The following is a 15,376-nucleotide window of genomic DNA, read 5'->3' on the forward strand; positions in this document are numbered from 1 at the left end:
TCAATATTATTATTAAAATATTATATCTATAATTTTTTAAATAAAAAAATATGATTATTATATTTTATTAAAATAAAATTATTATAAATTATATTTTTTATTTTTTATAATAAGAATAATATATCATTAATTATATTATAATGAGAGAATAGTTAAACATATGTGTCGATACATTTTCTAAAAGTATCAACACGAATGTTATAATTATAATGTAATAGGTAAATTTACAATGTAACTTGTATACAACAATAACAAAACAGGTAAAAATTACCGAAAACATCATTATTTTAATAAACTGGTAAAGTGCTACCGGTTTTGTTATTTTTTTTACTGGTTTTGTTATTGTTGGGCATTTTACCGAAAATGTTAAAAAGCATTGATGTTTTAGGTAGAAATAATAATGTTTTAGGTAATTTTTACCGGTTTTGTTATGCCCAACAATAACAAAACCGGTAAAAATAGACTTTTTAATGATAAAATTAGTAAACACAAATTATACAAATTAATTTTAATTTTTTAGTTTGTAAGTTGCCACAATATAACTAATGAAAAAAAGGACACGGTATTTCTATTTCGATATTAACTTTCAAATAATAAAATAATATATATATATATATAATTACAATATAATTTTAAAAAATAATCATAATGAAATGATGAAAAATAATCATAATTACAATATAATTATAAACATCAAATACAATAAAATAATATTATTTATTAACAGAATAATAATATTATTTTTAAAATATTAGAATAATTTATTTAATATTATTTATGTTAATATTATTATTAAAATAGTATATCTATAATTTTATAAATAAAAAATTATGATTATTATATTTTATTAAATTAAAATTATTATAAATTATATTTATTATTTATTATAATAAGAATAATATATCATTAATTATATTATAATGAGAGAATAACTAAACATATGTGTCTATACATTTTCTAAAAGTATCGACACATATGTTACATCGAAACCGATAATTATAATGTAATAAGTAAATTTACAATCTAACCAGTATAAATATGCTGGTTTTATGAGAGAATATGTCTACATAATGTATCGACACAAATTTAAAAAGTGTCGATACATTTTGTCCAGAATGAATGCCAAACGAGGTGCACGTATAAAGTGTCGATACATTTATTAAAAGTATCGATCCCAAAAACATAGAAACCGATAATTACAATGTAATAGGTAAATTTACAATGTACTCGATAGAAATATATCGATTTTATGAGAAAATAGGTCTACATAATGTATCGACACATTTTAAGTTTGTGTCGATACTTTTTCCCAGAATGAATGTCCAACGAGGTGCACACATAAAGTGTCGATACATTTATTAAAAGTATCGATCCCAAAAAATCCAAACCGATAATTACAATGTAATAGGTAAATTTGCAATGTACCCGATAGAAATATATCGGTTTTATGAGAAAATAGGTCTACATAATGTATCAACACGTTTTAAGTTTGTGTCGATATTTTTTTCCAAAATGAATGCCCAACGAGGTGCACGCATAAAGTGTCGATACATTTAAAATTATATCGATCCCAAAAACATCGAAACAGATAATTATAATGTAATAGGTAAATTTGTAATATTACTGGTATAAATATACCGATTTTATGATAGAATATGTCAATATAAGCGCTACCTATTACATTATATAAACATTATCTAATATGTTATTGTACTTGATAATATTTACAGTAATTAACCTATTTTATTATATAAGCGTTACCTATTACATTATATAAACGCTACCTAATATGTTATTGAGCTTGATAATGTTTATAGTAATTAACCTATTTTATTATATAAGCGCTACCTATTACATTATATAAACACTACCTAATTTGTTATTTTACTTGATAATATTTTCGGTTAAATGATATAATATAACCGGTCTAAATTTTAATCAGTTATTTATTTAACCAATCACGTTATTTTTTAACTATTTTTTAACCATCGCGCAACAGAACTACCCCTGTATAGGTCGTAATCAAAGATGTACAGTACATCACGGCTTGTTCAAAGATAATATATTTGCTGCCCCCTATAATTAAGGCGGACAATGTGTAGGGTGAGAATTTGGTTCTCTCGGGTTTCAATTATGATCCGATTTTAAGATCCGAATTTTATTTATAGGTCTAATTTAAATTTAATCGCTTTTTGTTATAAATGTCTCATTCTAATTTTATTTAGGAGAGAAAAAGGGGTTTTAGGATAAGGAAAGAGAATGTTTTTTTAGTAAGTTTTGAATTCATAACTTAAAGAAATACGAGAAGATAAAGATAAATAGGTTACCTAACAGATCAAATTTACTTGCTCATCTTAATTTAATCGTTTTGAATTTGTAAAATATGGATTTGAATATAATATATTCAAAAGTTCTTTTAACATATAGTTGATGATGACAATTACGAAATAATGTTTGATGACGATATGAAAACTAAAACATAGTGGTCAATAATTTCTATAACATATGGTTAAAAAATTTTAGTTAACACCTCTCTTTTTTCTAATTTGATGGGTTCAACACTTATCAAGAGTAAAAGTCTTATTCTCATCGTCTAAATAAAAATGGTTAAAAGAAATTGAAAATAATTATTTTTCTCGGTGATGTTGATTGAATTGTACGGAATGGAACGAACTCGATTGCAATGGGGTAAAGACAAACTTTATTTAGGATTTCGAAAGTTACTTGGAAGGACGGTGAAGGACAACATTTAGGGTTGCTATCAATGTTGTCTTGGCCTCATAGTGAATGCCGAAATTGGAGATAAAGATGGGAAAGAAACATTTTAAACCAAAATTAAGCTTCAGTATCGACTGTCGGCTGAGTTTTTATTTAAATGATATTATTATTATTATTATTAGGGTAAATTATATGTTCAGTACTTAAATTATCACTTCTGTTCCGTTTTAGTACTTTGTTTTTTGTCAAAACTATAAGTAACATTTACTTTATGTTTCAATTTGGTACATTGTTGCTAAAAACTTAACAGTGATGTTGACGTATTACTATAAGATAATACTACGTGCCCACAAAATTTTTAAAAATGTGTATGTCAGCAAATCTGTTAATTTTTTGACGACGAAGTATCAAATTAAAACTTAAACTAAAAGTTACTTATGGTTTAAACAAAATACAATACTAAAACAAAATAAAATAATAATTTAGATATTAAACGTGTAGTTTACCCTTATTATTTTTATATCGTAGATTCGATAATAAAATTGAGTATATAAAAATATTAAAGTATATAAAAATAATAAAAAATATTTTATAATAATATTTTGTAAATGATTAAATAATACTTTGGACCAAATAGAATTGATCCGAATCCTATACCTATTTACGAAGGTTGTTAAAAAAGTTTATTCTCTTTTTGAATCCAACAAGGGTGTGTGCATTGTTAATAATTAAGAAAAATTATGAATATATGTGTTTAAGACATTAAGCATGCAAAAAATACTATAGATTAATAAGTCGAACACATATAAACATATTAATAAGTAGTCTTAGTAGTAAAAGATAATATCGATTTCCTTATCAATAAATTAAAAAAATTCTAAATAAATAATATCTTGTAATCATCATAAATTATTTTAAAAAAACATATTAAGAACTACATGAGAACCGGAGTTACTTTGGTTAATAACCTTGACCGTCTGGATCCGGCTAGTTAAGTACTTGACCTTGGCTTTAAGGTTTAATTTGGTACCTAATTGTTTTGGGTAAACTATCATATGGGTAACTAAACTATTAGTACATTTCTATTTTGACACTAAACTATGATATTTTTCAATTATGTTACTAAACTATTAAAATAATTTCAATCAAGCCACTAATTGTGAATAGAAACTAATTACCATGGTTATCAAAACCGGACCGGACCGGTCGGTTCAGCCGGTTGAACCGGAAACCAGTGGCCTATCCGGTCCAGTCAACTTCCAAAACCAGTTTTGCAATGAACCGATTGAAAACCGGTAGCACCGGCTGAGAACCGATAAAACCAGTGTGAACCGGCTGAAAACCGGCAAAACCAATGTGAACCACCGCTTCTCTTTTATTTTTTCTAAAAAATGAAACCAAACGACATCGTTTGTTAAACGAGCCAAGTCAAACTCGAGTATTGCTGAGCTCGAACTCGAAAACTTTAAAAGTAAGCTCAACTCAACTAAAAAACTTGCGAGCTAAAAATTATCAAACTCAACTCGAACTCAAAATATAATATTGAAACTCAAACTCGAAAAGTCTCAAACTCAAAAAAATTTCAGAAGCTCAATTGAAGCCCAAAACTCGAGCTCGATTGAAGCGAAAGAATAGTTCGCTCTGTGCTCACCACAAGGCTCTGTGATTTTGAATGCAAAATTACCTCTATTATTTATAGAAGTCAGTTGGGACGCTCTACTATGTTTCTTAGCTATTTGAGATCGTTTTGTTCTCCTATTTTTACTCTTTAGACTTTTGGGATGCTCTTCTATGTTTCTTAGCCACGTGAGATTGTTTTGTTCTCCTATTTTTGCTCTTCTATGCTCTTTAGACGTTTTTCTGTAGTGATGTATATATTAATATTGCTTTGAAAATTATGTAAAATTTCAAAAAAATATTATTTTATATAAACCGGTTCAACCCGGTTAAACTACGGTTGAACCAGTGAACCAGTACCTTCACCGGTTTAAGGTCCGGTCCAGTTTTAAAAATATTGCTAATTACCGATTAAGACTCTTTTTTGAATAGTTATGATGATTATAAGTTTAGGGGTGTGCAAATTCGGATATCGAATTTGATCTGATCCGAAATTTCAAATACCTAAAACAATGATAGTATCCGATCCGAAAAAAATCAAATATCTGAATATCCAGAATGAATATAAAATTTAATTTGACAAAAAAATTAATTTTAAACTTTACATTTTGAGACTTAATGCAACTTATTCGATGTCTCTACTATATTATATACATTTAATTATTCACACACAATAAATAATTAAATATCCTAATTTTTTATTGGACTTGAGCTAATGACTATCTAAAATCTAAAGGCCTAATTTTTTTTTCCAAATTTTTAGATAATCCGAAATTATTATTTATTAGATTCGTATCCGATCCAATTATTTAATTTTTTTTTCATATTTTCGATCTGAATTATCCAAAAATAAGAAAATAGATGGGATATCCGAATTATCGGATCAGATTGACGGATCAAATCAGATCTTTTTGCACTCCCTTATACAAGGTAGTATATGTCCAAAAATTACTACCCAAATCCCCAACCAAATAGAACCCTCAAACACCTTGTAGAAACGATAAGCCACATCAGGAACCACCCTAGTCAAATGATCACCAGGAGCTCCCCTTCACTAGTTTTTAACGTGATTTTGACAATCAATTTTGATGATTGATTATTGGGAAGTTATGCGGTGCGGCGTTTAAAAAACGGCGTGATCGGTTAAATAAGTGATCGGTTAAAATTTAGACCGGTTATGTTATATCATTTAACCGGAAACATTATCAAGTATAATAACATATTTGGTCGTTTGCCGTGAGGTATTAAGCAGAGCAAGAAAAAAATGAAGATGGAGTTCTGGAAATCTACGGGTAGAAGAAGAAAAAGGCAAAGAGAATTGCTTTTATTTTAAATTTGGGAAAACCACACTTTAGCTCCTCCTTATTTCATAGTATTTTGCATTCTAGTCACTAATTTTAGTTTAATCCTATTTAGATCCCTTTATTTCCCATGTGTTACATTTAAGTCATTAGATTTAGGGTCAAATCACCCCTAAATCTCCCTAGTCTAGCCATGTTTTAATATTATGGTCATTATTATGTGTACCTGTTTTTATTTTGAACTCTATATTTTACTTATTTTTAATTTAGTCATTAAATTGGTATGTTTTTATTTGAATTTAGCTACTGTCTTTCTAATTTATGTTAATACTATTTTAATCCTTTAAATTTCTGTTTGTATTATTTTAGTACTTTATTTTTTTTTTGCTATTTAATCCCTTAAGTTTCTTTTCTCTTGCAGCTCGTTCCTAAAATTAATTCGATACATAAATTTTAGTTATTTCCAATTTAATTTTTAATTTGAATTTTCTTTCATTTCTTTTATTTACTCTTTTTATTAATACTATCTCTTTGTGTTTGTTTGTTTTATTTTCTTACTTTATTTATGATCTTTTAGGATAATTTTAATCAATCAAATGTAAGTACTTTGAATCGAATCTCTAAATTTTAATTTTAATTTCAATTTTCACAATTAAGACAACCGACAAATTAAATGGTACCGAAAGGGCAATTCAAGTGTGCTAATCCTTCATTGACTGTAACCGACTCTCGAATTCGACATATTTCTGGTAAAACGTAGATCAGGTAAGATGGTATCCGATCAACCAAATTTTTTATGAAAAATAAATGATCGATGGCGACTCCTATATTTTATTTAAGTCGAAGCTAAATTTCGGGCCCACCCGAAAGACGGTCGCGACAGCTTGGTGACTCCGCTGGGGACATGTAAGTGAGTCAGGTCAGAATTATTTTTCGGTTGTTTTTTTATGCGAAAATAGTAAATTTAAATTTATTTATTCGATTTCAATTATTTACCTTTGATTATTTTTCAAATAAATAATTGTACTAACATTCTTTCAATGATTTCAGATTTTTGAAAAGTTTTTATCTCTGGCTCTATAACCGAGCTCCGACCATTTTAAGTGGGGGTGAAAGCGACACCTTCGTGAGAATTTATTCTCCTCACAGGCCTAGCAAGTAACCTTCGGGATTCATATATCTTATGTCTTCGTGTGAATTTATTCACCGCACAGACATAAGGGAATATATCCTCTCGAGTTTAACTTAGTCCACACAAGCTTGTAATGAGCTTAGGACTAAGGGTCTGGCAAGCTCAAGAGGGCACCTGCAAGGAGAACTCGAGTACCTTTTTAGAACCTAAACTGGGAGACTAAATAAAATTATAGTCACCCCAAAACCTCATTTCAAACCCTAGGCTATTTTGAGTTCATTTTCTGCCTTATTTTATGTTTAAAACATGTGAACTAGAAATTTATGCGGTTAGGACTTGTTCAAAATCAACTTGCGGGATATAGATCATATTCGAGTAGGAATACTAAGCATGTGAGGTAGATATCATGTGGGGTAAGACTTTTTATTTTCATTATTATTATTTTATTATTCTTATCTCACTAATTTTTTTTCTCATTTCATTTTCCTTTTTGTATTATTCTATTTTATTTTTTATCATTTACATCATTCAAAAGGGGTATTGATCCACTAAAACGTGTTTGTTAAACCTAAATAATTTGCATTAATGGACAATGGGGTTGTAATACAATAGATGAAAATGCAGAGGATAGTCTACAAGGCGACTATGTGTCACATTCAATCCAGAAGACGTGGTGCCCACAATTGAAGTGTATATCACTATGTTGTATTATAAAGGACTCAGAATGAACCATATCTACATCAAGCACAATAAAAGTCTATCTTTGAAGAACTGACTGGCAGAGGTTGCAAGGGCAAGATGAAGGTTACTGATCTTGTGAGTCCTTTCAAAGAAAACAATGGCAAAACGATGGATGAAATTGGAGACCATTGTTGACAAATTCAAGAAACAAACAAATGAACTTCACATAATTCCTATCAATTGAGGGCTCCAATGACGTATTCGTTGGGAACAAGTTCAACAAAAGATAAATGCCAGAGATGTAGTCATTCGAGACTTCTTGGACCAAAAAGTAACTCAATATTTGCACAATTCATCCAGAGAAACCGGAGCGGTTCAACAGGTTATTCAACCGGTGACAGATGAAGGTAGAAGGCTAGTCAACCAGTTAGAAACTGTCAGGATATTTTTGTTTCTTAAAAGATAAAACACTTTTGTCCCTAATAAAGATTATTTATAATAACAAACATGTTTTCGGATCAATGCCTCGAGCATTTCATGCATTTTTGCATCTACATTTCATTTTTAAGCATTTTCATAAACATGAAATTTCTTCATGGAGGATTCGATGTAGTGTTCTTAATCACGTGACACCATATGGAAGAAAGATTTTAACAATTAAAACTGAAATCAGTACAGTGGGAGCCTGATCAGCTGATTGTATGGCCAAGCCTGCCAGGATAATCTGAGAAAAGAGTCCCCATATTCTAAGGGCTATGATGTTGAAGCTGTGTACACTTACCACATAGGAAGCTCCAGACATTCCTCTAAGAACTGTAAGATACTAAAGCGCAAGATTTAAAACTTGATGGATTTAGGAGCATGGACAATCGAAGAATGGGGCATTGCATCTACCATTTGCACTGAGAGCATTGTTTTGTTTGAACACATTTTGATCTTTCATGTTTGCTTAAAGGGATTTTTGATCTTTCATGTTTGCTTAATCCTTTAAACGATTGAATTTATGCTACCTTCTAAGGTTAAATAATTGCAAATTTTAATCTTTAGTTCTTTGAATATTAAATGAATTAAATATTGTTTTAATTCTTAAAGAATTATAGATTTTTGACATATGGCAAGATCATACCTTTCTTATCCTGTTAAAAAAACAAAAAAATCCCTCGATTCTTTACCCAGAATAATCCATGGAGAGTCATAACGATACCTTTAAGTCAATAAAGTCACACCATCATTCTTTTAGACGTAAACCCAACAATTTTTAGCAATAAAACCTAAGGCATCGAGTACAAGATGTTTACTTGAACATGAACCTTCTTACCAGAAGACACAACTTGGGGCATCTCGTATCAATTTTCTGAAGAGGAGCTTGTACAATTGAGGCATGCTGGGAACAAGAAGCAGAAAGGATTAATTGCATTTTTTCATGTGAATAAAATTAATCCTGAAAATATATCCCCCTGGGGATACCTCTTATGCGAGGAATTTTGTGTAAGAGATGATGAATTGATTTGTTTCATTTATCTATATATGTATATATATATCCCTTGTTGTCCCCTTTTGAGCCTATAATATTTTTTCTTCTGATTCAACCCTAACCAAGGATCACCCCCATACTGGGGGGAAAAGTGGAAGAAATCTGCTCATATGAGTGAAGACATAAAATCAGAGGAGATATCTAAAGGAGAACCAAATGCCAAGTGTGACGATCTAATCGAAAAAAAAAGAAAAAAAATGATAATCGACTCAAATGGCGCACCAATCTTCAAATTATGAGATTGATCAAGCACAATTATTCCAGAATCACTTCACACAAAGTTCATGGAGCATCGAGAGAGAGGCATACGGACATATTCAAATTGAGCAAGACGGGATTGAAAGCATCAGAATGAATTGATCCTTGGTTCAATACCTTGAAACACTTGTTTGGGCCTATTTATCATTTTCTTTCATAACCATGAACGATGGCCTACATTACGTGCCTTAAAAAGTCCCTTCTAATCATACATGGATTTCTAAACAAAAGAGATTATCTTCAGATTTCATTCCGCCCATCAGGATTAATCTTTATTTGCAAAAGGTTTTCTAAAATATTTAATGCATGATAGAGAAAAATAATAAAGGGGGCTCAAGACGTAAATTCTGAATGACGTCTTGAAACCAAAGGAGGATTCGAGTTGAAAACCTGAAAAGGCGGCTTGAATATAAAAATTGTGCAGCTGAGGCGATCGCACAAATTCCTTGATAAGGCATTACACAATGCGTGACCATGCGAGCTGGGAGCCGGTGAACACTTCCAGTAGACGAGCATACAAGCTACCCCATCAGATCAGCGAACATCAAAGAAATAAGAAGGCCAAACCATTGACCAAACACAATAACCTGAGACTTTCTTATTATTTCCTTTCTTAACCATTTCCCAAAGATAGCTTTGATCTTGACACTTGTCAAATAACTATAATTTATTGAAGCATTAACAGTGTAATTAATTCTTTGATGTCCAATAAACTCTAGTTTTATGATTCGTCTCAATTATGAAACCAAGAAAGGGGCAATATTTTTAAAAACTTTTGATTAAACATTTTTCAAAATTCTTCTAATTGATATTTTCAGAACTTTTGAAAATAAAAGAAGAAAATTCTTTTTCAAACAAGACAATCTCTCTACAATGGATCTTGGTATTTGATATGTGGTTCTCAGACGCAAAGCTCATGTTTAAAATCAGCGCTAAAGCAATAGAGAACATCTTTAAAGATTCAATATCAAATGTTGGGGCATCTTCCGAGATTCAACATCAAATATTGGGGCATCTTTGGGGATTCAACATCCTGATGCGAACAATCAGACCTTCTGAAGGACTTTCCTCCATAAGCAGGAACAAAGAATGAGGCCCCATTTAAGAGATAAAACAGGAATTAATTCATGTTGTATGCATCTTAGACATACTTAAGAGCATCGCATTCATCATTTTTTATACATATTTTTTGCAGCTTTTAGAGTCAAGTTTCAACTTCAAGAAGAAAGATACTCGATTCAAAAGTACATTCAGAAATTGATGATGGTTGCTCAACTTCACAGCGAAGGAGTGTCTGTCAACAAACAACTTTTCAATTTCATTCAGAGCCCATTTAAACTTTACAGCAAAGGATATTGGACTCGAAACAACTTGCAAAAGATTGGATTTCAACTTCACGATGAAGGATATCCAACTCAAAGCTCAACTTCACAGCGAAAGGGCTTCCCAGTTTCATTCAGAGTCAATTTCAACTTCACAGCGAAGGATATTGGACTCAACAAACAACTTTCCAACTTTCAGAGTTAATTTTAACTTCACATTGAAGCATATTGAACTCAAAACGACAAAATTCTCGAGAGTAGATTTTAACTTCACGACGAATGATATCTAACTCGAAGCCAAACTTCACAACGAAAGGGTCATCCATGGTTTCAACTTCACGACGAAGGGAATCGTGTTCACCCGCAACATACAATACTTGGATTTCAACTTCACGATGAAGGATATTCAAGTCAAGGCTCAACTTCACGACGAATGGGACATCCACGATTTCAACTCCACGACAGAGGATATCGTACCAACGGATCCACGATTTTAACTCCACGACAGAAGATATCGTGCCCACACAACCACAGTTTCAACTTCACGATAAAGGGAATCGTGTCCACCCATAACTTGGATTTCAACTTCACGACGAAGGATATTCAAGTCAAGGCTCAACTTCACGACGAAGGGGTCACCCATGATTTCAACTCCACAACAGAGAATATCGTGCCCACACAACCACGGTTTCAACTTCACGACGAAGGGAATCGTATACACAAGCAACATCCATCTCTAGATTGGATTTCAACTTCACGACATCCAACTCAAAGAATGAGTGTCTGTCAATAAACTTTCCAGTTTCAGAGCCAATTTCAACTTCACGGCGAAGGATATTGGACTCAAAATAGCACAAGCTTGGATTTCAACTTCACGGCGAAGGATATTGGACTCGAAACAATATTCATCTTTAGATTGGATTTCAACTTCACGAAGAAGGATATCCAATTTCTAGGCTCAACTTCACAACGAAGGGGTCATTCACGATTTCAACTTCACGACAAAGGATATCGTGCCCACATTTATCTTTAGATTGGATTTCAACTTCACGACGAAGGATATTCAATTTAAAGCTCAACTTAAAAGCGAAGGAGTCACTCTACGATTTCAACTTCACGACGAAGGATATCGTACCCAAGAGATTGACCCAACTTCACGACGAAGGAGTTATCTGTATCACAACAACATCGAAGTCTTCATGTCAAGTTTCAGCTTCATGAAAAAGTATCTTGAGCTAGAAGACAATACATAGAGATACTTGCAAAAACTTTGAGTTCGGTTTCAACTTCGCAACAAAGGATATCGTGCACTAGTTCAACTCAACCTCATGATAAGTGAATCATTTCGTAATTATAAATCAGTTTTAACATTGTATTTCAACTCTAAGACAAAGGATATTCGATATGGACGAAATTTGTGCCTTTTAATATTTGCCCTATTTTCGTTACACGATAATGAGCAAAGAATGGCAACTGTAGACACTTCATTTCGCCCTGGCCCTACTCTAAGCAACTTGCTTCCATCGCTGCCCCAGAGCATTAATGCTTGTTTCCTACCAATACCTACAGATGCATGTGAGATCTAATCCAAAGTATGATCACATTGCAAATTGCTATTTTTTTATGTAAAAGCTATGTAAGAAAATGGTTATAAATAGCCGAATGAATTTAGAGAGAGAGGGGAAACAAGGACGAAGGGAAACAATTGTAAGGGAGGGCATACTCTCGTTTTTCAGGGGAGGCAATAAAAATACAGAGATTTTTTTTCCAGCAATCATAAGGTACTTCAGTTTGTATTTCAGTTTCTTTAATTTATTGGTTCAATTCGAATGCAACTAATAATAAGAATTTTAGTTTGTAATTTTGTTCGTAGTTAACGAAAATTCCATGAGTTCTAAAAAATAATAAAAATAGATATAGGGAGTTAGGTTACCTTGCTTCAGTGTTCGTCGAAGTAAGGGTGTCGTCGTCGTCGGATCTAGAGTCGAGTGATCGGTGTGGTTCTCGAATTCACCAAGATATTTGGTCGTTTGCCATGAGGTATTGAGCAGAGCAAGAAAAAAATGAAGATGGGGTTCTAGAAATCTACGGGTAGAAGAATAAAAAGGGAAAAGGGAATTGCTTTTATTTGAAAACCACACTTTAGCTCCTCCTTATTTCATAGTTTTTTGCATTCTAGTCACTAATTTTAGTTTAATCCTATTTAGATCCCTTTCTTTCCCATGTGTTACATTTAAGTCATTAGATTTAGGGTCAAATCACCCTAAATCCCCCTAGTCTAGCCATGTTTTAATATTATGGTCATTATGTGTACCTATTTTTATTTTGAACTCTATATTTTACTTATTTTTAATTTAGTCATTAAATTGGTATGTTTTTATTTGAATTTAGCTACTGTCCTTCTAATTTATGTTAATACTATTTTAATCCTTTAAATTTCTGTTTGTATTATTTTAGTACTTTATTTTTTTGCTATTTAATCCCTTAAGTTTCTGTTTTTCTCTTGCAGCTCGTTCCTAAAATTAATTCGATCCATAAATTTTAGTTATTTCCAATTTAATTTTTAATTTGAATTTTTTTCATTTCTTTTATTTACTCTTTTTATTAATACTAACTCTTTGTGTTTGTTTTTTTTTTATTTTCTTACTTTATTTATGATCTTTTAGGATAATTTTAATTAATCAAAGGTAAGTAATTTGAATCGAATCTCTAAATTTTAATTTTAATTTCAATTTTCGCAATTAAAACAACTGACAAATTAAATGATACCGAAAGGGCAATTCAAGGGTGCTAATCCTTCCTTGACTGTAACCGACTCTCAAATTCGATATATTTCTGGTAAAACGTAGATTAGGTAAGATGGTATCCGATCAACCAAATTTTTTACGAAAAATAAATGATCGGTGGTGACTCCTATATTTTATTTAAGTCGAAGCCAAATTCCAGGCCCACCCGAAAGACGGTCGCGACAATTATCAAGCACAATAACATATTAGGTAAAACTTATATAATATAATATGTAGCGCTTATATAATAAAATAGGTTAATTACTGGAAACATTATCAAGCACAATAACATATTATGTAGCACTTATATAAAGTAATAGGTAGTGCTTATATAATAAAATATGTTAATAATTTAATTTGTTATTACAATATATTATAGGTAAACTCCTAAAATATTACCAAGGATAATATAACCGGTTATTTACTGGAAACATTATCAAGTATAATAATATAAACGGTAAAAAAAATAGGCGCTACCTATTACATTAAACTACCTACCAGATATGTTGAAAGTGTCGATTCCATTTAAATAAGTATCGATACTTTTGGAATTACCAAGGATAACATAACCGGTTATTTACTGGAAATATTATCAAGTATAATAATGTAAACGGTAAAAAAAATAGGCGCTACCTATTACATTAAACTACCTACCAGATATGTTGAAAGTGTCGATTCCATTTAAATAAGTATCGACACTTTTAGAATTTAAAAGAAAAGCAGTAATAGCGCCTATAAAATATCGATACTTTATAAAAATATATTAATACTTTACAATATAACAAGTAAAAATATGGCAAAACCAGTTTCATTATGACAAAGCCGATAAAATTTACCGGATATGTTGAAGTGCTTGATAATGTTTCCAGTAATTAACCTATTCTATTATATAAGCGCTGCCTATTATATTATATAAGCGCTACCTATTACATTATATAAGCGGTACCTATTATAACTTTGTTGAAAGTTATGTAATTTATGTTTCAAAAATTTTTAATAGTATTTCATGTTTTCCAACTACAATATTAATTTAATAATTTCATTTACACAAAAAATTATTTGATTGTTTTGATATTTTATAAAATATTATTTAGAATTTAAATTTAACAATTTTAACCAAAATTAATAATAAATATGTAATATCTATGTTTATTATTTTTAATTTAATAATAATATATATCGTAATATAAAAATAAACAATTAGACGTGTATAATTACTAAATTAATATCTTAAAACTCACTAAAAAATAACCTTAAATTAATGTTTTCCACAGTGAAATAAGTATGAACACTTATATATATATGTACCGATAATTACCGATAACCAAAGTTTACCGGTTACCAAATTTTTTAATAGTTTTTCATGTTTTCTACCTAAAACATTATTAATCTGTCAACATAATAAATAGCGCTAAATCAAATTTTTTAAATATCTTTTAATATATCTGATAATACTATATATTAACAGTATATTAGTTTCATTTTCTGAGACAATCCCTTTATTATTGTATCTATACAAATGGAGTAAATTGATAGTTACCGGCAGTAATGATGATTCTACAGACCGTTATATGATGATCCTATGACTGATTGGATAAGACTCGAAATGGATCGATCTTTAACTACAACCCTCCACAAAATGACCCAAACTTATAATCAAAATCTCTAAATAGATTCGAATGCCAGAGATCAAGAAAAAGCCCACGTCTTTCCTGATTGGAAATAGGCTACGCTCGAACGTAGTCCCTTTCCAAAATAAAATTACATGTTCCACGATCCTTTATTTTCTTTTGCTTTCTTTAAATACAAATCTACATCGACACAGTCTGAAAACCCAATTTTTAGCATTATTCCAGTTTCTGTAGTCATTGGAAAAAGAAAAGTAAAATAACCATAGAGGAAAAGAGAGGTGAAATTCTATGTTATCATCGTATACCCAATACTCTGTAAGATCATATTTTCATATTTCTATATTTTCTTTTCCTATTATTCACTGTTCAAAGGTGCTTTTAATTGCCAAGATCGTT

Source organism: Hibiscus syriacus, unplaced genomic scaffold, assembly GCF_006381635.1.
Source record: "Hibiscus syriacus cultivar Baekdansim isolate YM2019G1 unplaced genomic scaffold, ASM638163v2 tig00110783_pilon, whole genome shotgun sequence".
Taxonomy (NCBI): Eukaryota; Viridiplantae; Streptophyta; class Magnoliopsida; order Malvales; family Malvaceae; genus Hibiscus; species Hibiscus syriacus.